The sequence below is a fragment of the Mugil cephalus genome, chromosome 22 (assembly GCF_022458985.1).
Source record: "Mugil cephalus isolate CIBA_MC_2020 chromosome 22, CIBA_Mcephalus_1.1, whole genome shotgun sequence".
NCBI lineage: Eukaryota > Metazoa > Chordata > Actinopteri > Mugiliformes > Mugilidae > Mugil > Mugil cephalus.
The window spans coordinates 3,242,192-3,264,142 of NC_061791.1; positions in this window are offsets into that span (position 1 = coordinate 3,242,192).

The following is a 21,951-nucleotide window of genomic DNA, read 5'->3' on the forward strand; positions in this document are numbered from 1 at the left end:
GGTTGGTTGGTTGGTTGGCTGGCTGAAGCATTTACGTGATTATTTTCTTATTGAGCAGATAATCGAAGTTTTCAACTGCCTCTCTACATCTGAGTGAAAACTCCTTGTGACTGAATTGGGTACATGAGGCGCTTTCATTCTGATTTGGTTTTTACTGTGATTCATAAGTGGAATACCAATGTCTAAACAGAGGAGCTATAGTAATCACGGTTCATGTGAAACACCCGTTAACACTGACCTTATTTAAATACAGTCTCTTCATCGGTGGTGTCATAAATCGTTGTGTGTCTGCTCTTGGTTTGAGTCCAGTCGTAGCCGTTTGTTAACTTCGATAGATCAGATCATCAACTGGAAAGTGAACATCAATGAAATTTACAAGACCTTGTTAAAAACCACGATGAGGCTTAAAACAACGGCCGCAATTAAAACTACAGCTCAGAGTCATTAGGGAGCCGCTCCGTTGGAAGACAGAGGAGTTGCTGGTGGCAGAATAAAGACGATTACCTATGTGGGGACGGTGGCTGGTTCATGTAGCGACATAATTGGAGGTAAAGTCGTGTCAGGGCCACGCTGGTTCCCATGCAAAGCTCTCAGTGCTAACGTCAGCCAATGGAAGTTGATAAAAAGCTGTGATTCACATTCAGAGTGTATTCAGCAGCAGCGGCGTGTCGTGTCTCACCAGCTGAATTAATTTAATAGCTAGAGAGAGAGAGAGAGACACAGAGAGAGCTTTGCCAACCCTGACACTTTCTATTGAGTCACTCTGAAAGGCTGCTACCTTATACTGTTGCCTGGCAACCTCACATCAAACGTCCGCTTTGCATGATGCTCCTCGTGTTGTGTGCGAACACAAAACTAAGTCATGACAGCGGAGGAGTGAACAGACGTTTGAGCCCTGGACGAGGATGAGAACAGACGCTCGGCCGCCGCGGCTTTAATGGTTCGAGTAAAAACAAACAAACCAACAAAAAAAAAAAAAAAAACTGGTGGAACCGGGTGAGATCAGAAATGTTGTCTGACTGATCAAAGCTCACCTCTGTCTTTAACACAGAAACAATCCAGGACTGAAACATGGCCTGGCAGGTACTTAGAAACCAGTCAATGAAATGATAACATGTGTTTACATGTCCCAGAGCTGACGTTCTTTGACCAAGTGGTTCGACTCACTGTCGACAGAAGTAGAAGAACTGTTTCAATAGACAAAGAAGAAGAAGTTACTTTCTCCAAGCATACTCAATAAATGAAGACGGTGAAGAAGAAGAAACTGGTTCAACAGAAGAAGAAGAAGCTCGTTGTCCACATGGATTCCAGTTTGATTCATCTTGTTTTTCTACCTCCATGTTTCTGTCCCTCATGGAAACTCCTCACCTGATGTTTACCCCTCATGGAGCAGACAAGCTCAGAGAGCTCAGATTTATTCCAACGAGAACGAAACAAGTGGTTCACATGGTTATTAGGAGATTTTCCTATTGAACTCACTCCTAAAATGTTTAGTCCAGTCGAGTCTGTTCTCATCGAAGTGGCTACAAGTGACGTTTATTATAACTGTTCTGATTATTTGTCGAATACTAGTGTCCACATAAGTGTAGCCATTGCCAACTACACTGCGTCCTGGTTATATGTGATGAGTTCAGGGGCTACATTCAGCCCAGTATGAAAGTGGAAGTGTTTACATTTAATGAACTGCGCTATTACAAAACATTTCTTAAGAAAAAGAAGTGCAATTTCTGTTCAGTTCTAGGTCTCAGTGCTTCTTCCTAAAACTGCAGTTAATGTCTTCTGTGTAATTTTGGCAGATTTTTGCAAATTCATCCCACCATGGACCAGGTTAGACCCTCTGGTGGGCCGTTTTGTGGCTTGCAGGCTGTATATTTGACACCTGTGTGGCAGTGAATCAAAACCACATCTTGACTTTATTCTGGCCCGTGAAACGTTTCCTTTTGTCCCATTTCTTTTTTTTTCATCTCTTTCATTAGATGCAGGCCCAGACGGTTATTAGTTCACTCCTTGTATAATCTGATGTTTATCATGAGGTCCCAAATCACGAAATGAGTCTGAGAAGCAACGTGATTGGTCTAAAACTGAAAAAAACAACGACAGGAAGCAGAAACAGGAACTTCAGATTATCTCTTCATCTGAAAAATGCTGCTTATGTATTCATGTAAACGTACGCATAATTCACTCTATTCAGTAAAAAACAAGCACGTATGGGCTGATATCAGCAAACATGAAGCAGGGAAACGTATGAGTCAGTTGATTTCTCATGGTGGTATGATCAATCATAGTAGATCGTAATCTAATGAACCATTTCCAGCCACTTATTAACATGTTGCTCGCTCTTTTTGGTCATCAACAGTTGTGTTACGACTCCTTGCCTCATTTCATTAAACTTCAAACTCTGGCTCGAGTCCCATTATCTCCATAAAGAAGACGACGGGTAGTTTAAAGCATGGTTGGTCTGTTCTCGGTCTTACTGGAACAATATTTCTGAGCTGCAGCCGCCTCCTCCTCCTCCTCCTCCTCCTCCTCCTACGTATTGAACCCACAGCTGAATGGAACAAGCTCCAGCCTCCTCTCCTCTCTGTGGGCTCTCACTCTGGTTAATGTAGGAAATCACAGACTGTATCTGATCCTCACACGTTTGCTTCACTTTCCGTGCGTACACCAATTCTCTTTCGCCGTCTCTGCAGGGATCCTCATCTCTTTTAAAGTCATAAACTCTCTTTTTCTTTTTGTTTCTTTTTCTTTTCTTTCTTTCTTTCTTTTTTCTTTTTTTTTTTCCAGGTCATTCTCCTGGAGCGGCTCAGTGCAGAGCTAAGAGCTTCAAGGACTCTGCTGCTATGCTGTGGGTGAGTCTGAGAGGAAAAAGGTGGGAGAGGAGCACTAGGGAGGAGGCGGAGTGAGGGGGAGGGAAGATGAGGTCTGGTGGTTGGAAAGGAGAAAACGTTTAGAGTGGTGGTGTTATCGGTTTGTAGAGACTTTTAAAGGTGCAGTATTACTTCACTGGTTTCTGGTTTTGTTTGATGGAGTCAAGCACAAATGTTTTAAGTAAATACAGACCACCTGGCTGGAATATTACTTTGTATGTGAATTAAATAATCTTTGGTTTTATGTAAATGCAGATTGCAAAGAAATACACATTTTTGCAATGAGCAATTGACTATAGTCCTATATAGATAAGTACCTGTATAGATTTATCATTTATACTCTGTATTTTTATGACTATATTGCTTACTGGTGTTTGATGAATACTGCAGAGTGACTTCAGAGTTATAGTTATATAGCACAGTTTTAACCTTTGTCCTGACCCCAGGAAGACCAGCGACCACTTTGTGGAAGCTAATGGGGATCCTAAGAAAGAAAGAACTAGTGTTTGACTTCAAGGTGTCAAAGAGCAACACACGATGCCTCTGATGGTGAACGATGATTTCAAATGCACAGATGCAAACAGAAATGACCCAAAACTAAGAAACCGTACGGATCCCTGAGAGCGGTTTTGAAGCTCAGTGTTGCATCTACGGCCGTCGCCATCTTGGAAGTGTCTGACTCAGTCCAGTCAAGTCTAACATGGACTAATAAATGAAGCATCATGATGGCCACAGCATTAATTATGCATAATTTTATACATAGTATTAATAAATATTCATGGGAACAATTACTAACAAAGACCAAAAGTGTCTATAGCTGTGAAATTGAACATTTTATCACTGAGGTCAATGGGAATCGTGTTACTTGTGTACAAACGTATGTATGGATGGATGGATGAGAAAAAAAGCAGCTAGCATCATATATACTGTAAAACCCATGTGTGCATTTAATTTATGTCCATGCAGATAGACAAATTTAATTGACACTTTACCTCAGTTACTACGAAATTATTACGGCTAGCATGCTAATGCTATGATGATAACACTAAATAACAGATTAATTTTCACTATTTCTGAGTATTTATAATTTTTTTGAGTAATTTGAACCTTTTAACGGTGATGGATGAACACGGAGACTGAGGAGAAGGTAAACACAGCTCCGTGACTGATGAGGTGATTGGGCTACAAAGCATTTTACAGGCTCATTTAAGATATTTAAAGTAAGTAGATGCTGGGATATTTAAGTGAGGACCTTTTACATATTAATAACATTTATAGGCCTGTTAATGGTGAAAATAAGACATTTATTTCAACATAGAGTTACACTGTAGAATCTAACCTCTGATATAGCAAACATGGCGCCGTGATTTGAGTTAAATCATGACTCTCTCTGATATATGGCTCTGCAGTTTGTGATGCTGTCTCATGTGGTCATTTGAGGGATTGCACTTGTGTCACGAGCATTTCATTTTTCTGCAGCTTGGTGCAAAAAAAAAAAAAAATGCGCAACTGAATTTGCTCTCTGAAAACCATAATGATGACACCAGTGTGAAAATGTAAAGAGAGGCCGTGTGTCTTTCTGTTTGCATCATCTTTCTGTAAACGGCTTTCATGTCTGTTACAAGCAATGACACACACACACGCAGCCATCCGTCTAAAATATATATATGAAGCGTTGCTGCGACAGTATAGTACCGAGAGTTGACCTTCTGTGAGACGATGCACATAAAGGACTTCGACAAATTCATCAAAAACACTGTGACAAGTGAAACATGCCGATGAGTCATCGCCCTCTTAGCTTATGGTTTGGGTGTCCTTTGGCTTTGGCTCACACTTCTCAGAAGCTCAAGTCCACAACATTACCAAACAACGAGGACGTGATGTCGCCATCCCTTACCCAACCACTAAAACTACAGACTGAAGTCCATGTGAATAATACACATACAGCTTGCTCACATTAATCTAAGACACATTATTTTCAGTCTATTCTAAATAAACAATACGTCCACTGTAATGTGTTAAAAAAAAAAACCCAACAACATTAAACTGCACCACAGAAAACACCTCCGACATTCGGAACATGGGTCGGCCTACTTCGCACATTAAACTGTGGGTAACCATAGCAACGGGAAGTTTGTATGCAACTCTATCGGCTAACACGCAGCTACTTTTATCCGTTATATGTAAAACAACAACACGAAGGCGTCAAGTCAACGCAAATTAGTCTCATTTATTCAGCCAGAGTCAGAACCAGCTCCAGTTCAAACATTCCTTAGTTTACTCCGTGTGTGATTGTACATTTAAAATCTGAGAAAATAATGAGATTAACGTCAGTTTTCATCACCAATGTGCTATTATTCACTGATCGTGGCTCATTTGCAACCTGCCAGAGCCTTTTAGCATTAACAACGCTCTCAGAAACGTCCACCGTGGAAAACATCTGTATCATCTATTAATTAAATCATCAGAATCTGATACAAACGTGAATAATACAAATATCAGATCAACAAGTCAAACTGGAGATTTTCCTCCTGGTTTGACTTAAAAAAAAAGAAGTCATGACACCGCCCTCCTGAAGAAGGAAGTGAGGTAGCTTTAAAGTCACAACACTCACACACAGGGAGGAGGTTTGGGTGGATGGATGGGTTGAGTAAAACACTGGATTTTCACAGTCCGTTGTGAAATTGTGTGTTATATCTGCTGGCAGCAGTAGCTGTGCTAATTAAAAAAAAGAATAATAACACTCCTATTAGTTGTATTGACTCAACATTTACTTTTTTTGATAATTTTTGATAATTCGTTGGACCAATTATCAACATTATTCTGGTTGTAACCTGTAGTGGCTAATGATTGTTGCTTAAAAATGTTTTTTTTTTTTTTATTAATGAAACAACGGCAGAGAAGAAGTTATAAACCACTTCTGCAAATGTTACCAAGGCTCTCGATGTTGCAAAAACAAAACTTCCAAATACTAAAATTTTCCATCAATCACCAGTTATTATAGTTGTTAATTACGACGGGAACAAAAGCCACAGCATTCACACAGAGGGAGGAGGTCGGGGTGGATGGATGGGTTGGGTAAAAATCTGGAATTTCATAGTCAGCTGTTATTATTATTATTATTTCTATTCAAAGTTATGTGTGAAAAAAAGTATCTTCTGCCACCAGTGAGTGTGGCGATTAGATCACGACGTTTTACAAACAAAAACATCCACGTCTTAAATCGTTAATCGGTCATCGTTACATAAATTACGAGACAATAAGAAACAAAAACATAGCTATGGTGCACACAAGAACGCACACAAAAAAAACTGAAAACTGAGAGGGAGTGACAGGACACGGTGCATGAAGGTAACTCCATTGTGTGTGTGAAGGTATGGGTGGATGTGGGGGATGGAGAGGTGTATGGTTAACCATACTCTGAGCTCTTTGTCTCTTTCACACACACAAACCATCACTTGCATTGCACTGCAGATGTGAAATCTAGGTCACGTTAACACACTACGCGGTCTTTAAAGGCTCCACAGAGAGAGAGAGAGAGAGAACAATCAGATGTGATGAAGACGAGGCTCGGCCTGTCATCTCTCTCTCCGAGACTTCAGGCTGTTCGCTAAATCCACCCCACAAAAAAAAAAAACAGTTAGATTTCATCAGGGTTTCTCTCTGAACGTGTTCCGTGATGAGGTGTTTTTTTTTTTTTCCTCCTGTGTTGTAGCCGGTCTCTCTTCTCAAGACAAGAGAAGTAAATACGTGTGAACTTGTTTCAGTAAGCTGTGGGTAACAAGTGTGAGCAAGTTTTTCCACCTGAAAAAAAACAAAAAAACAAAAAAACAAAACAGGGGCAGTCAGGTCTCACACTTAGTGGTCAGATGAAACCATGATTACTAAATGTCAGGAATATTTGTTGCAGAATTTGACGTCATGCTCAGGTCGGGGGAACGTGTTTCTGCAGACTCATAGCGTGGCATCAACTGAAAAATCTGCAAATTTAACTTTATTTTTATGAAGCACAGATGCTTCTGATGGTCGTGCATCATTAAGACGAGACACTACAGGTGAATAGGGTAAAAATTTTAACTAATAGATATCACCATGAAACTTCTCCAGTTGATTACTTACATAAATGCAATATTTTTTTTCTATTACAAGTTTTCTGTGAATTAATATTTAAATATGCAAATGAGGAGTTATCTACTTAAATATGCGCTAATTTCCACACATTTCCAGAACAGAAATCTGAATAATGGCTAAAGTGAGGTTCAAAATATCCCAAAACACCGTCAACAGTCCAAAGAAATCAAATTATGCCGTGTTTTTAGGAGTAAAATGTTCCATAAATCAGATTGTGAATGATATATGAAAAAATCCCCTCTGTAAATACCTGCAGAATGTAGTTAGGAACAAATCTGCAAAGACTGGTTTGTGTATCCTACTCAAATCCTTCAAATCATATCACATAGGCACATCAGCATATAGAATATTAAAAATATCAGGTTAAGTTTTCAACGAGTTCATTCCAGTGTGAAACATGAATGATGATCCACTGCTGATCGTCTCCTTTTTACCAAAGACAATTTACGGCTGGATGAACTCAGATGAGTCTGACTTCCTCTCGCTTCTCCTTCATCTGTCTTTTCTTTGACTTTTCTTGATAATTTGAGCTGTAATATTCTTCTTAAAGAAGACTTGACTGCATTTTTAAATGTCTCTCGCAAATAAACACAGACCGGTAGAATATCAGGTCACGTGACGCTTTTCAAAGAATTACACCAATCAATAAGAGTTTAGCTTCAGATCGGCCTTTCTACTTTCACGATTGGTCACCGATATAAAGGATATGACCATATTTGGACCCGACAGACTTCTGCAGGAGATTAAGAGCTTCATAATAGTACCTCATATGCCGGTAGAGATGAGGCTCACAGTAGAAAGATGACTTTTAGAGAATTTTAAGAGTAAATTAGGCACAACACAGATGAAGTGCAGTGAAATAAACACCTAAATGTGCACGTTGGCCACTTTTCTTTCTTTTTTTTTATCTAGTTTGATAGAAGACATGTTAATGAAGCAAAATAGCAAAAAAATTCAAAATTGATCAGTGGGCGAAAAAGCTTTACTTTTGCTGCTCGGAGAAACCAGGGTTATAAATGTAACAATATTTATAAGAATGAATGTTCAGGAATGAAAACTGTTTAAATAAAAGTTGAGATTCCAGATAAAAATGAAATTCTTTGGTCAAAAGAAGAATTGCCGTGTGAAAAGCCAAGTGGTAAATGGTGAGGGCCGATTTCGATTACCATCCACGTTGCTTTTGTTTTGTCGGAGGACACTGAAAAAAGATAAGAGACTGTTTTTGTGTGATTTTTGTCACTTCTGTAGCTTTAAAGTAACAATTTGTACAATCATTTAATGTAGAAACAATAATAAAATCCTAATGCACTGAACAAGCCATCAAAAATATTATAATATCATAATGTTTTGAAGATGGAAAGTCCTTTTAGATTTTCACCATTTATGCTTCTTTTGCACATATTTTACACACACACCACCAACACTTATTAGTTTAAATCCTTTTAGTTGAAGATTTCCAGATCTTACCCGAGGATAAAAGACTCTGTTTTTGTGTCACCGCTCAGATTAAGAACTTTAAGGTGACAACAGCTTTGTACGGATCAGGAATCGGCTGGTTTTTCTGATGACAAATCTGGTCTCGGTCAGTCAGTTTTATCTTGTTTGCGTCGTTCACATCAATAATGAACTGAAACATGGAGAAGTTTGACCCTGCACACGGTTCCTGTTAGAAATGTCAGAGCCCACATATGTATCATCAGAGTGGACCTGAGCTTTTCAGGACGGAAGCAAACATTTGTCTGTGTTACGAGGGCAATGGTACGGAGGCCCAGATGGCCAAAACACAACGACATTTCAAAAAACACAACTGTAATGTCATTGTGTTTTTTGAAATGTCGTGTTTTTCTGTAATGTCGTTGTGTTTTGCGAAATATCATTGTGTTTTCTGTAATGTTACATTTTGTGATTGGAGTGTTTTAGGAAATGTCGTGTTTTTCTCAAATGTTGTTGTGTTTTCAGTAATGTTGTTGTGTTTTCTGAAATATTGTTGTGTCTTTTGAAATGTCATCGTGTTTTCTGAAACGTGGTTGTGTTTTCTGTGATGTTGTTGTGTTTTCTGTAATGTTGTTGCATTTTGTGATTGTAGTGTTGTCGGAAATGTCGTGTTTTTCTCAAATGTTGTTGTGTTTTCTGAAATATTGTTGTGTCTTTCGAAATGTCATCGTGTTTTCTGAAGCGTGGTTGTGTTTTCTGTTATGTTGTGTTTTCTGCAATGTCATGGTGTTTTGTCACTTGTCACTTGTTGTTTTTAGCTTCTTGGGCCTGTGTAGGTTTCTACATGTGCACAGAGAATCAACAAATGCACCAAATTAAGGACAGAACTGCAGAGGTCTGCTGTGCAGCATACATCCATTTCAGTTTCATGCACATACTTCCTGTTTTGAGCAATAAAGTTTTTTTTTGTCTCTCCTCAGATTTTAAATCGTAGAGACAAATGCATCTTTTTTTTTTTTTTTGACTGCTGTTATCGGAAATCCAACCACAGCGTCACTTAAAGACATCTTTACCTCCATATTCAGCAACATGGAGGAGTTAATTTAATTAATCAAACTCTGCAAGAAAACTGAACTATAGGATATATTTTTATTTTTTTGCATGAATCACTTTTACTGTTCCTTAAAACAAGTAAAAATAGTCTGTCTTCGGTTCCATTTTATGGCTCAGTTAGTTATTTTTCTACGTACTGTTTTTGTCTAAGGAAGTTCATGATCAGCGCGTTAATAATGTCTAATGAAAAAAACAATGCTGAAATTGCAAAACGAGACGAGTTCTGTCTTTCTTTTTTTAGCATTTCCTGTGTAAAATTATTCAACGCGAGTTTCCATGTAGGCAGAGTGCTCGGCCAGCTCCTAATTATACATCTCTCCCTCTGTCTTTCTTTCTTTCTTTTTGAATTCCCTCCCACCCACTGCACTCCAACACACTTCTTTCTTCCCACACCAGTCCTGTTGAGTCCCACTACTCCGTGTTCAAAGCAGCAATTTATTTCCATTTTTATCATTTCATCAGTCCCCTCCCAATGATAGCATCAACGAATGCATTACCTTTTGAAAGAGAGATGAAGGCAGCTAAAAGAGATGAATTTATACCCTTCCCTTCTGCCTCTCTTTCACTCTCTTTCTCCACATATCAGATGAATGCCTCGCTTGGTCGAGCCGGGCGTATGGAAATGGGAGCAGATGGGAGGGAGTCCCACAGGCAGTCCAGATGACTAATGAATAATGAACAATAGAGAGGAAACTGCTCCGTCGTATAAACAGAGGTGTGATGTTCGAGATACGCTGCCGCTCAGTCCCCGCTAAACATTAATCAATCTTGAATCGTGTCTCCTCGTCTGAATCACATAAGCGCAGCATCAATTTGCTTCCACTCAGGCATCTATTAGCTTATCAAAAGCTCAGGGAGCGCATAATTTATGAGACATGCTTTGCTGGACTCGGATTGCGATCTGCGGGTGCAGGGGGCGTCTCTCTTGTAGCAATTCATTAGCCAAAAAGAGATTATTCCCAGTAGGAATGTGCACAAGTTTGGATCCTGTTACTCTGCACGTTTTAAAATATTCTTCAGACTCTTGTGGTGTCGAAAAAAGAAGTGAAGATGGAGTAAAAACTATCAAACTAACGAATACCCAGTAACCATTAGAGATGTCTGAGAATAAAATGAAGTAACTGTAAAGCTATTGTGCAAAATTATGCAAAATTCACTTTATAAAAGGTATAATAATAGTAACGTGTCCCCATAGCCTGAGTACGAGGCCCCAGAAGTGACAAAAATCAGTCACTTGCTTCACTTTTTAGAGAACGTGTGCTCAAACAGGCCGATCTGAGATTTTTCCCTTCTTGATGTCATGCAGGGGAAAAACCACTCCCTCCAGTAGTGAATTCTGCCTTTGACTCCCCTCCCCCCCCACATAGATGACCCCGCCCATTAAAAATTACTTAGCAGGCGCCATTTTTACTCCTCGCAACCAGTACCACGTAAATACAGGGCTAATATTCGTTGTGTTTTCTGAAATGTTGTTGTGTTTTCTGAAATGCTGTGTGTTTTCTGAAATGTTGTTGTGTTTTCTGTAATGTCGCTGTGTTTTCTGTAATGTCGTTGTGTTTTCTGAAATGCTGTGGTGTTTTCTGTAATGTTGTTGTGTTTTCTGAAATGCTGTTATGTTTTCTGTAATGTTGTTGTGTTTTCTGAAATGCTGTTGTGTTTTCTGTAATGTCGTGTTTTGTGAAATGCCTAGTAAATACAGGGCTAGTATCGCAGATACAAATGCTTTATCTTCAAATGTCACGATCACTGAATAACTTTGTAATTTTGCCTTTAGTTAGTTGATAATGATTATGACAAAATACACTACAAATATTTGCTTGACGTATAGAAGAAAAACTGTAACAAAAGTATCAATCTCATCACACTACTATCGATTCGATACCGATACCGGCCTTGGTATCGATACCATTGATACTGGCTGCCTCAACAATCCGTAGCAATTACCCTTACAGTTAGCAGAAACTCGCGTTAGCTACATGGTAGTAACTGTAAGAATACATATGAAAAAACTAAATAACATGTTCAGAGTCTGAACTTCTTCAGGAACGTCTCCTTCTGGATCAGATTCTGGTTCAAACTGGTAATGTTTAACATTAGCATCTCTACAGGCCATAGTCATAAATCCACCATAAACTAGCAGTGATGTGCGGATCGATACTGAAATATATGACACCAAGTGTTTATGCTCTAAAATCGATTCTCAAATCAAAATATCGATACTTTCGATACTTCAGTCATTCGCGGTAATGTACAGTGGAAAGTAACTAAACTATTGTGTTGTGGCAACACAACAAACCTTGTGAAACACCTCAGGTTAAACCACAACACAGAATACGAGGCATTTATGATGCGGAGGACAGAAGAGAGTCACAATTAAGATGCAAGTTTTCATTTTATAGTAGTTCTTAATCATTACACAATAATTTAATTTAATGGCCTTATTATTTTACTCTTTTTTAAGTGTTTGGAACAGCATTTTCACAAATTTTGTATGATTGTAACAATGAGGCCACTACCTCAATATACTTCAGCATTGCCGATACCAGCCTGAATTTTACTCAGAACATTAGTGCATGGTAACACCAGTGAAAGCATCAGCGTTCCCCGGAGAGGGGCGTGGAGTGGGCGTGGCCAGACACAGCTCATTAGCATTTAAAGGTACAGAAACAGAAGCGGCCTGTTCGTAGTTGCTGTAATCTAGTCCACTGACGTAAAAGGCATCAACTACCAGATACCAGACCCCAGATTTAAAAATATTTTCCAATTCAAGTCAAATTTATTTACACGATGCAATAGTGATTGTGAATCTCACCAGGGTCTCGTGATCCAACACATGACAGAAGCTACGACTCTGAGGAGGACGCTGAGAGCAGATTTGGATTTAAAGAGTACGACGAGAAGGAGCAAAGCTGCAGTCCATGGAAGATGTCAAATATTGCAGAACCAATGACAACATTGGCACCGTGTCTCTAAAAAACGTAATTTCCATGTAAAAGTCCCGCTCTATATCTTTTAACCTCAGATTAAAGCCTCCAAAGGGTCATTGTGTGTAATTAACACTCTATCTTTAAATTTTGCTAAATATTGGATCATCTAAACTATTTGATAAAGAGTTTAAAGAGGGGAAATTACAAGATCAAGAAAACTGGAGCCTAAAATGTTCCAAATATTAATTGAATCTGTTGTACTTTAATAAACACCTGATCATGTGTAGCGTTGTAGCATCGTTTTACTCAAGCGAGAAAATGGAAAAAAATATCTACAGTAGATTTTGTTTCTTCGAGCTGAAAACTGGGCTGAGCGCCTGGAAAACTGACACGGTGGAGATTCAAGATTTTTGCCTGACAACAGCCATATTATATGAGGCTGTCTCACACTCGGCAGCAGTAACTCGTAGTAACGGAGTCCGTCTCTCCCAAAAAAATAAAAGACAATTCAACGGCACGGAGTCGAGAGCCTGACCCCGCTTCGCACCACGCAAGGTGTTAGGTGAAGCACATCAGCTACATCATTGTTTGCACAGAACAAGAGGGGATTATCAGGGTCAGCGGTGGCGTCATGTCATTGTAAACTGCAGCACTGTGGAGGCTCAGTGTTCAGTGTCTCCGAGCTCGGCTCCGAGGCTCAGCTCCGTCGGTAACGTGAGACCAAACTCGCGCCGCTGGTCATGGGGGTCCATCTCTGGCAGGTCGATGTAGCGCAGCTCTCCTCTTCCTCACTGCGTCAGGGAAATTCAAAACCTCACCACTGAGAGAGTCACTGACAACCACGTTAGCATGCGTCACATCTGAGTCTGGGCTGATATGTATCTGGCTGATGTCAGACTTTTATTCTGTATTAAGTATCAGAGTCACTTCTGAGACAAATGAAGTTTCTTTCCGGAAAAATAAGTGTTTCTGTGACCTCTGTACAAGTTTTAGTAAACAAATAAGTAAGTAGAATCTAAGAATCTGTACAATTTCAAATCATTCCAGCTCTGGCAAACAATCATTGCTGAATCTAAATTAGATTCATAAGAAAAAAGCTTGAAAATGCCTCTAGGTTTTATGCATATCAACATTTTCTGGTAGAATCATGATTCAGACTAAACTAAAACATCACTTTACATCTTCCAAACGTCACTTATTCATGGCAACATGTGCTCACTGTGCAGAAAAACCTCCTAAAAAATTTATTAGATGAGACTTTTTAATGCAAGTGGAAAAAAGCTAAATATAATACATTAAAAAAAAACCTAAAAGCCTTAAAAATATAAACTTTAATGATCCACAACTATGTTTTTTCATTATGATAGAAAATATTCTTCTTCACTGCACATCTACAACCTTGGTTACACCTGTGACCCTGGTTTCTCTGCAATATGCTCTTCTGCACACACAGATACTGGAGGCTTCTTCACTGATAGGATTTCAGTTTCTTTCTGGACAATAATGCAGAAAAAAATAAGTGTTTCTGTGACCTCTGTACACGTTTTATTACTGGAGATTTTTTAAATGCAAGATGAAAGAACGAATAAGTAGGTAGAAAATAAGTCTCTGCAACTAAAGTCTGTCTTCACTGCTGCAATTTCAAAACTTTCCAGCTCTGGCAAACAATCGTTGCTGAATCTAAATTAGATTCATGAGGGAAAAAAAGCTTGAAAATGCCTTTAGGTTTTTTTTATGCATATCAACATTTTCTGGTGGGATTGTCCTTCAAACTAAACTAAAATATGACTTTACATCCTCCAAGCAACATGTGCTCATTGTGCAGAAAAACCTCCCCCCACACTTAAGTATAATATGGAAAAATACTACATAATATGAACTAGTATAAAACTGGTATATAGGACTGAAATATACACCTACAAATTAGTTATTACAACCTTGGTTACACCTGTAACCCTGGTTTCTCTGCAATAAAATAATCGTTTTTTTGTTTTTCATTCATTTCTGTGTTGTTAATTTTTTATTATGAATGGATTTATTACTCACAGGTGTCAAACATACGGCCCGCGGGCCAAAATCGGGCCACCAGAGGATCTAATCTGGCCCACAGCATGAATGAAAAGTGAAAAGTGCAATAAAATTTTCAATGAAACTAACGGCTATTCCTAATTTATCCACTGTTTTAGTCAGAGAAGTGAACAGAACCCAACAGACCCAAAGACAGTAATGAGCCCAAATGACACTTACTTTTCTTAAGAGATTACATTTTTTTAAAAAGGATAGTTTTTTAACTTAGCAGAAATACTAAATTTCAGTCGTAGTCTCAACTTTAAAACAACAATCATTAGACAATTAGAGATCCAGACACAGACAAACATGAATGGACCAAGAACTCCTGAGACTATGCATCAGATTAAGAAAACTATTGAGGTTATGTGACTACATGTCTGATTTATGTCAAAGTTTTGACACAATTGACTGAGTAGAAGAAGACGATTAAGACGACGTAGATTCCAGCTTGGTTCTTTTTCTACCTCCATGTTTCTCCTTCACTTGATGTTTACTCCACGTGGAGCAAACCTACTCAAAAAGAACAGATTCACTCCAACCAGTAGAGAAACAATCTGATCAAGAGTTTATGAGGATATTAGGAGATCGGATTATATATTAAGGTTTACGCCAACTCTCTACACCTGGTTCTAAATCTGTCTGAGCAGTTCAGCCGGTTCTTACTGAGGCATATTTATTCAGATTATTAGAGGAAGACTGGAGTCAAACAAACAAATATCATGTAAAGTGTACCAACCCCACCCGGCTGTAACCTACAGATTTGCATAAACTCTCACAACCTCTGTGTTTTTCTTCCACATAGTCTTCATGAATGGGGAACAGGATCAAAGGTCGTCAAAAACTGACAAACAAAGACGACGCCCACGCACGTCTTCGCTGTTCACGAGGGCCTCGACGCTACGCTAATTCATGTTTACACACAGCGCTTTAATATCTACCCCTCCGCGCAGTCATAAAAAACGATCAGATTAAACGTTTACGTGGTTATTAGGAGCTCATACTTCTGGTTTCTGATGAGCTCAGGCTGCTCTGTGGTGGTTGTCACTCTGATTATTCTGATTATTAGCTGAATATTAGCTTCCTGGCAAATGCAAATGCAGCAACAAACCCCAATAAAGTCATAAATCAATCATCAAAATTTGTTTAATTTGACATTAAACTGATTGGTTGAGACTTGTACACATTATCAGCATGTTGTAGTTGCACCTTAAAACAGATTTCAAGTAGAAAATTAAGGTTAATGACGCTAAATATCTGCAATTTGCAACACATATTAATACTCTAATTACATGATGTTCTTCTTGTTGTGTAACATCAAAAATAAATAGCATTTAAAAGTATTTCAGTTTACAATATACATGTTAAACTCCATTATTAGGTAGTTAGAGAGCAGAACAGCTTGATGCTTTTCCATTATTTCTGTCATTTAATACCTAAGTGATAATAATCTTTATATATTATTATCGTGCAATATTTTTATCTGCAGGACTAATTTTCACTACCAACCGTTCTATGTGTTTGCTTAGCAACGACTGCCCAGATGTTTGACTCCATGCACCGCGATCATCACGCTCTACTTGCACGCACATGTGCACACATATAAGAATAAAGAGAAAAAAAAAAAAAAAAATTAATAACCATTTGACCACCATTGTTGGTTAAATCCAGTTTCGTGCTCTGACTGATTTCACTTCACCTGCGTTTAGATGTTTGCGGTCGTTGCCTGCTCTTAAATAGCTGACTCATTTCCTGCCATGTGTCTCTGTTTCTGTATCATCAACCGCTGCACGGCCCTGTCACACTTTGGTTATGCATCAGCTCCCTGCACTGCACTGTGTGCAAAGGTGTATATGTATGTATGTGTGTGTGTGTGTGTGTGTTTGTGTGTGTGCAGGCAGGTAGAAGGTGAATATCTGTACACTTCCGTTTTAGTTTCATATGTAGGTTTCATCCCCTTTTTTCTTTTTCTTACTGTAAAAACACTCACTCTGGTCGGCTTATAATAATCCATGTGCTGGTATGCAATATGAATGCAGAGGGAGGGAAGGAGGGAGAGGGAGGGGGGAGGAGGGGGGGAGTTGTAAAGGATGACTGGGAGGGAGGAGGGAGGAGGGAGGAAGGGGGGGGGAAGGGGGAGTATCTGGATTGTTGCAGCAGCTGGTTGGCTGCTGGGCCGGTTTCCATGGCAACGCGTGTAAAAAAGAGTACAGGCTCCGTCCCTCAGTCCCGTATCGATGCTCCGTACAAAAGAATAACATTTTACAATTACATGCCCTCCACCCTCTCTCCCTCCGTCTCCACGTCTGTTTTTTTTTTTTTTCATCCTTCTCCCGACCTGAGACATCTTTAATTCAATTTTTGCAAATATTTAAATATGTGCTCCACTATCTGAAATATATATTTTTTAATACAAATGCATATTTCTCTGCAGAGTTGCTTCGAGGGGAGAAGTAAAAAACCTTTAGTGGATGTGCTGCATATTCTTGCAGGTGAATTAATTTAATACACACTGCATGAAGGGGGGAAACCCACTAAATGTGGTTCTGAACACACACGCACACATATATAAATATAAATAAACACCTACAGAGGGGACTCTCCAAGGAAATGATATCAAGTCATCCTCAGACCTGCAGCTAAAGCCAAATGAAATGCTGAATGCACAACCTTCCACAACGTTTATTCACATTTATCTGAGATGCTACAGGAAAAAAAACGTCTTTTGAAATAGTAGCTTATAAAAAAAATGAATGAAATATGAATGAAACGCTGAAAAGATCAAAATAAATGTGTGTTTTGTGGCTTTGAAAAAATATTTTTCGGACTGAATTCAAAAGCTTTTTTGTTGTTGTTGTTGTTTTTGAAAAAGTTATAATGGTTTAATGAATTAAATTGGAGCTGCTGAGAAGAACCTTGAGCAAACTCTGCACTTAAAGCAGGGAAACTGATAAATAGCTTCACACTACAAAATAAAACAAGCAGATGAATCTTTGAAAACTTTAAACCTGCAGGATTTTGGTGAAAAGTGGTGCAGTTTCTGTGTGGAGACTTTTCTCAATTAGCTTTTATTGTTTCAATTCTGAGCTGCAAGAGTCTGAAACCACAAACAGGAGTTTGTTCACAGGGTTTAGTTAAAGGTTTTGTTGCACAACCTGAAAATTGAAGTTTCACGGTGCAACTAAACCAAATGTCAGGAAAATGAGAAAACCAGAAACTCTGAACATCATCCTCCTGAGATGCTGCGTCCTCATACGGGGACGTTAAGTTTTAGGTTTCACTGCAGCTTATTTTGCTTCATTTAAAGCCATCGTCCTCATTAGTGGACGCTCTAGTCTGACATCTAGTGGTAGCAAAGGTTAAAACTTATTTATTAATGTTTCTAGTTTGATATGACCTGAAAATTTAACAACTTTTATCAATAGCAATGAGCTAAGAACGTCGCTAATTAGCAAGTACTCGTTTGAGGATTCTGTTTTTGCTCAGCCGTGTTCACGCATTAAACTTCTTTTTACATGAAACAATGAAATAATCCCAGTGTCCACATATGAGGACACCTTTTTTTTTCCCCCAAATACCTTGGAGAAATTAAAAATGCATCGCAAATAAAAGCTCAGGTCTCAGTTATAGTATATTAAACATGTTGGTGCGATAGAAGATGAAACAAAGCCTGATGACCCACACCGACCGATCAGCCAAAACATTAAAACCACTGACCAGTTGAAGTAAATAACATTTAAACCATCTTTAGATTGCAGCCTATTGCAGCCTCTCGTCTCTGGAACATCCTACCAGAAGATATTAGGAGCTTTGACTCTGCTGAGGCTTTTAATCTATTGTTATTCTTTGGCTTTCAATGGAATTTATCCGTTTTTACTTTTTCCATCTGCTCATTCAAAGGCGCCAGACACCACAGGACGCCCTCAGAAGGTCCATGCTCATTTTCCGATGAGTCACAACTGTTTTGGAGACTCAAAAGAGAGTCTCTGCACAATATCAGGAAGGTGGTCATAATGTTATGGCCTGACTGGTGTGCAACGTAGCAGCTAAGGATGGTTAGAGGACAAACTGAGAGGAGAGGAGATGTTGGTTGTCGGTAGAGAAGAGGGTGAAGGACAGGACGGCAAATTCAAAGCCACCAGAGGACACGACTGGACTGGACGGTGGTGAAAAGCAGAAACCAGTTCAGGTCGATAGAGGCCGATGTAGGTCAGTAGAGGACAGTAGAGCGCAGGAGAGGAACAGCTCATCAATATGTGGCCTGGAGGACGAAGCAGAAGACGCTGAAGGACGAGGCCGTACTTTGTCAGAGGTTGCGTCACGTTTATGTTTCCTTCTCCGACTGGTTTATCGCGGCTTTCGCTTTATTATTTGGGCTTCAACGAATCATTTTAAAGACCTAAAATGGTAAAAAAAAATGTTCAGTATCGCACAAGAAAACATAAAAAAACAGGTAGATTTATTGCTTTATTTGGCTTCTTTTCTAAGAAAACCACAGATGAAGGGAACGTCAGACTGAATTAACCAACTGTTTTATGTTGCACACCTTCTCTTCTCTTCATATGTTATTAATAATCACATCAGACTTATGCACCGTGTTCAAAAACCACTGGAAAAAAATGTTAGCATATGGTAAAATAAATAAAAATATAATAAAGCTGATTTAATACACGCCTTTAGAAGATGGTGGCAGACATTGAAGTGTAGTATTGATTCTGTAAAATGAACTACAGTCAGTACAGTACAATAAAAATCAGTGAAACTGTACTGCGGTGGTTTCCCGTTCACCATAATTCGTCTTGGTAGACGCTGTTTTCGTTCCTCTGGACAATTATAACGCGCACAGAAAAAAGAAAACGTTCAAAGGTGCTAAACGCTCAGCAGTTACGGGAAGGAAGTGTGGCTTCATCAATACAGTTAACACACACACACACACACACACACACACACACACACACACACACACACACACACACACACACACACCAAGCCTTCTGCTTCTTCTTTGAATGTAAACATGCTTTTATATCTCAGTGTGTGTGACAAACATGATGCATGCGCGTGTCATAAATAATAATTATTCAAAAAGCAGCGTGTTTGTGTGTTTTTGCATGAATCTAATTGAGCTTGTTGCAAACTGGTGATGATTCATTTTTATGGAGAAAAATTAAACATGCATCACTTTTAACTACATGTTAATCTAGTGCATTTAATCTTCTTTCAGTTTTTTGTTTGTTTTTTTTTGTCATTAATTTCCCTTAAAAAAAAAAAGAAAGAAAAAAACCCTGCAAGCCGAGGAGATGATTTCAGGAACACTGGCACCTCCTGGTGGAGGAATGAGAAACTGTCACGTGCAGAAATTTTTAAGAAAAACAAAAAAACAAAACAAAAGCTTCAGAAACTGTAGTTTTACCTCCACCCCCACAAAGTAGCACACACACCCATTTCTGCATGCACCACCCACAGCAAAGGCCATTTATTTCCTTTAATTATTCAGGTTATTGTGTCACTATATAGTTCCAATATTTATTTTTCTAAATTTTATATATTGTTTGTGTTTTTTTCTTGCTAAGTTAACTTTTATTTAAATGTTACATGGCGCTGACGCACCTGGTAAGATTCCTGTGTAAATGACACATTCGGCCAATTAAAAAGATTCTGATTAAAGACACTTATTCCAGGAATGTGAAGGGAAAAATGTGTTTGCATGATGCAAATAAGGCTGCACCTTTAAAGGAGGTCAGTGAAGCAACAACGATCAATAAAACAATGATAATTATCACTGAGTAGGACACAAACAGCTGACACACAGAGATGAGAGGAACGGAAACAAAAGGAGAAATTCCCTGAGAAGCTACTGCAGATAATAAACACGAGTCACTGCTCTGGGTTCACATCAGGTAGATTAATAAAGACGAAGATGATCCAACAAAGAGAAAACTGAAGAAAATCAAAAGCAAATAAGGAGGAAAAACAACAGGAACAAACAAATTAACTGAAAAAAGGACAAAGAGACGGAGACAGGTTCATTATTTAGAACAAAAACGAAAAGCAAAAGTAAAAAAGGAGGAAAAAGTATAAACTTCTACTAAACTCTTACCCTCTTATTAGTCTGTGCTTTGTTGCAATATTGCATGTCTCTATTTATAATGAAATAATATTGATATATAATATAATCAACTGCACCAATATACAGAATATAATTACACCATATACACCATCAATCAGTCAACTCCATTATAATAAATATATATATATACATATATATATACATATATATATATTTATATACATATAGCTATAGAAATTCATATTATTACTATAAATATATAAGATTATAATAATAGCACCTTCCATTCTTTTCCTGGTATGACCCCATGATCTACGTCACTACGCTAAAGCAGAAAACATCTTCAAAACTGCAGCTCTAGTTGGTTGTTTCTGTCAAAGACATGTCATTTCTTACTCTGGGAAAAAAAAAAAAAAAGTGACTTATACCTGAAGCCACAGATCTGAGAAATTTGGTTTTCTGTCCAGATGATGCACAGTCAGTTTCAGTTCTGTAAATGACGAGTGAAACTTGCGTCTAATAAGCAGAGCTGGGTTTTAGTTTGGGGCTTTGTTGTTTTGGTTCCTAAAAAAATGGCTTTATATGTTCTTTTCCTACACCTATAAATAAATAAATAAATAAATAAATAAATAAATAAATAGGAAGGGTGAACCAGTGACGGCATCATTAATGGATCCCAGAAAAACGCCATAATAAGACCATCAAGGTCTTACACAGGACAGGCTAGTGGTTTTAATGTTGTGGCTGATTGTTATATATATATATACATATACACACACACAACACAAAAGGCTGATGGGATAAGAAGAAACAGTTGAGCCCACACTGAAAAAAAAATAAATAAAAAAAAATAAGGAAAAAGAAAACTCGATATCATGACCTGTTTATTTATTTAGTCATTTTTAAAATTGTAAAACTGTGTTTGTGACATGAAAACGCTCTTAAAGAAACACACACACACACACACACACACACACACACTATGACATCAGTGTTGTCATTTAACCCACATGGCTCACTAGCGCCCTCAACCCACTAAAAAAAAAAAAAAAAAACTCAAAAATTGTAGTTGCACTAAATTAAGTGTCGTTTATTTATTTTTTATTTCGTATGTTTGATAATTTGAGGTCACGCTCATGAAAACACTTCCCTTTTCTGAGCTGAGTGAACGGGACCTGGGAGGTGTTTCCCTTTACCTTGTTGTTTTACAAATGGGTTTCACTTCATCTGTGGGTGGAAAGACCAGGAGGCGCGTTCAATGTCTGCTCGGAAACTGCGACTCTTACATCAAACGTTGGTTAATAACCGGCTCCGAAAAAACACTAAATAATAGTTTAAAGAT